Raw genomic sequence first — 3,952 nt, 5'->3', positions numbered from 1 at the left:
GCGGGCAGCAGCGGAGGGGAAGCGGGCGCGGGCGTCGCCTTGGGCCGAGCGGGAGCACGACGAGGCTGATGGGTGTCTGCAGGCGGCAGGCCACGCGGGCACAGGCAGGGGCGCGGGCGCGGCCAGGGCGGCCGGCGCGCGTGCGGGCGTCGGTGAGCGAGGCCATGGCCGAAGTGGCCGGAGCAGGGACGAGGAGGAGACGCCGGGGCCTCACCATGGGGCCGTGGGGTCTAGGCAGCGGTGCTCGGGGAGGAAGACGGGGACGCGACGCCGGCGAGGAGGAGATCCCGCGAGGGAGCGTTCCGGCGACGTGGTGGTGGCGACGACGGGCGACGGCATCGTTTCGGCGACGAGGCGAGGCCACGGCTTCAGGCGGGAGCCGCACGAGGAAGAGGAGGGGCGCGGAGGAGTCCGGGAGGGGCGACACCGGCGAGCGCGTCGAGTGGCGGGGGCGAGGCGGCGATGGACGTCGACGGGCGATCCGGGCGGCGGCCTCCTCCTCCGATCCCGATCCAATCGGGGGAGAGTGGGGGTGATATTTCGGGAGGGAGTGGGGTGTCGGTGGGGGGTACGGAGTACGGGAGTGGGGATATGGGGAGTGGGGGCGGTTGGTCCGGTTGGGCCGGTGGCCTGCTGGGCCTGAGCCCAGTGGGAGGGGTGTTAGCCCTTTTTTTTGTTAGTTTGTTTTTCTCTTTTGTATTTTCTTTCTTTTATTTATTTTCTTTTCTGTTTTATTTCATTTTAAATCATTTAGGCATTTTATAAAAATGTGTTTATTACACCATATTTACATATGCAAAATATGGCACCTCCCGAACAATTTTGTTTTAACTTTTGAAAAGTTTGACTTCTGACATTTATTTAAACTTTTGAATTTGAGAAGTTTTTGATCCAACGCGAGATTAGCAACAGTAACCGGGGTGACGTGGCACCGTTAACGTGGGATTACTGTAGCATGATTATCCAGGCGTCACAATTCTCCTCCACTACAAGAAATCTCGTCCCGAGATTTAAGGGGGGGCAAGGGGGAAGAATAGGTTACGAAATTCTAACGATTCTTCTTGGTCTTGGTTGCTCTTCTCGAAGAGGTCGATCCATTACTTTGATGTCTTCATTTCCCTGCTCCGGGTCATCATGATGAAGCCGTCATCCTACCTTTTGAAACTCCATCGTACTTACGAATTGGTAAGGGGCAGCTCTACAACGATAGGATGTTATAAGGGAAAATCCTCTGGGGTATCCCAAGAATGAACACATGAGTATCTCTCGAGTTGAACAAATGAAACACATCGAGAGCAATGTAAGAAGGTATCATGAGAGGTTTCGACCGGATAGGCAATCGTTTGATGCCTGAAACAGGGCATGAAAGGGGTTCAAAGCAACGGGGATAAGTATTGTGTTTGATACCAGAATTGATGATCCCTCGGAAGGTGGTCGTGAATTATATACAACGTCACGCGCGAGGAACAACCTTGGGAACCAGTGGTGTACAGGAGAGTCAGGTTTTCGATCCTGTGGAACTGTGGGTTATGGATCCACCATGTGGGTTAAAAGTAGGAAGAGGGGTGACGTCTTGCATGATCATGTAAGCAAGGCATGTCAGAGAATAACCAGCCAGTTATGTTGGCAGCATCATTGGTACCAAGGGCGAGGGACGAAGAGAACCATTTTCCTGCTCGTTGAAACGAGGCGGACCAATAGGCAAAGTTCTCGTCCATCGGTGGTTACCGAAATGTCATCAATGATAGTAACATAGTCTTGCTGACACAGTTGCACACCAAGGTGTTTACATAGGCAGAAGAGTATTACTGCTTAGATCATATAGATCACAAGCAATGTTAAACCAACCAATGGAAAGGAAAATATGATTACCAGATTAAACAGAACAATGGAAAGGAAAATGTGTTTAAACACATATTTCAGGGGTATATCCTTCCCAAGGAAAATGGTTAGAAGAGAACCAGTTAGGTTAGGGAAGAGGAAGTTCATGACATTACCCAAACAACGGTGTTTGAATAATTGGTAACAAAAATTTAGCATTGTGCTTCAAATGTTTTTATTGAAGATCGGAGTACCACAGACATGCTTCGAGATAGAATTGACATGGTCATTAGGTAAAGATCAGGCTATGGATACACAAAGGATCCATCAGGAACAACTTATGGAATAAGTCTTACAATTTCCTCATGGAAGAATGGCTAACCTTGTTAAAGAGGATACTATATCAATAGGTCATCCGGCCAGGTGTGCTAGGCATGACATCATCTTACCGGGTTATATAAAGACCAATGTTATAACTCTTGGAATTATGTTCCAGCCATCATTTCTGACCAAGATTCAGATCAGATTGGTGTCAGGATACCTCAGACTCGGGATGCCTGAGAAGAAAAGGTGCAACACCAATTGACGAGATGACATTGTAAGATTCTCGGGAAATGAACTATGGAAGCGAGTTCTGAACAAGGGTTCATCATTAAGCCAAGGAGAGGATGAGGAGGTGGCTGATGGACTCAGCGATATTTCAACGAGATATCCAAAAAGATGGATTTCCACAATTATGTGAACAAGGAGATAACAATCGTCATTTCAAACGATATAATGATGTATGCTCGAGGAAAAACATACACAATTAAACAATGATAGAAAGGTGCACCCGAAAATCTGGACTAGGTAACACGATCAATGTTAGAATGATGATTCAATAAGCAACAGACTTAGAATGAAACTATCGACCATTAACTTCAAAGCAATAAGGTTACTAGAAGTTTTAAATTTACACATCACAGACCATTTGTCGACATTCCGGTTAGAAACAACACGGACACCAAGAAAAGAACGATGATGGTAATAAGTATTACTTGTATCAAGAATTCTTAAGGGGTGGTGAAAATTCCCATGACATTCTTGACATAAAAGATGGTAATACTCCAAGGTAAAGAAGAACAGAAGCTGGATAGCAATGGACTCAAAGTACAACACAAAACACGAACAAGTTTGTGTTGGCGGGAGGTCAATAAAGTGGTCGATGATAACACAAATCATCGAGGGCAAGGATGGTATTTCTCATCATGAACTCAATTGATATCCTGGAAGAGCTTGGAATGCTGATGATGATCACGACACATTTGTCGAGAGATTTCATGAAGATGTAATCAATCGGTAATGACATCTAGCCAAACGAATGACAAAGCAAAAGGTTATTGGAACCATGGGTACGACACAAACTCGTAATCAAGTATTGTTATTCAAAGCGAAATGATATGATGAGGAAGATCGACGTAAGCTTAGCTCATCGTCAAAAATTGTGCTCTGGGAAGAAGGACCAGGTAGCACAGTTAAAATTTAGCACGATAATGATATAGCAGATAAGGCTAGGAATGACTTGAAGGATTATTAAACTCATAGCAACAAGAATTACTTAGAGTTATTGAATCGGAGTGCGGAATCGATTCACTTATCGCTGTTCTCGAGTGACTAATAACTTAGAACTTGGGGGGATCCGAGATCGATGAGAAGCAATACTAGATGAAGACTTGCAGGAAGCAACACAGTTCTCGAGATACCAGAGGTTAATACTCGAGGAAGATCAAAAATAGAGGTCGCGGAGATGTATAGATCAACAAAACACAAGTGCTTTAACTTGTCTGAGAAATGGAATCAAGGAGAAAATGTGGTCGGGACCACGATTGCAAATGATCAATACATAGATACCAGATGATTTCATATCAAGGAAATAGTTATTATTACAAGAAGCTTCTATGATAGGATCCACATCATGTCCATGGGCAAGAACACAAAGTTCAAGGTCGACTCCCACTTCTTTAATGCATAACCTTTCATTCACTTCTCGCCTTCAACGAAGTTGTGGTGTTGAAATTTTATCTGTCATAACACCAGTAGAGTATGACCCGTAGTAGTTTCCGGGTTCACACATATTAGAAAAAGGCATATG

Source organism: Triticum aestivum, chromosome 3D, assembly GCF_018294505.1.
Source record: "Triticum aestivum cultivar Chinese Spring chromosome 3D, IWGSC CS RefSeq v2.1, whole genome shotgun sequence".
In the NCBI taxonomy this organism is placed as follows: Eukaryota; Viridiplantae; Streptophyta; class Magnoliopsida; order Poales; family Poaceae; genus Triticum; species Triticum aestivum.
Note: the sequence above shows the minus strand (reverse complement) of the source record.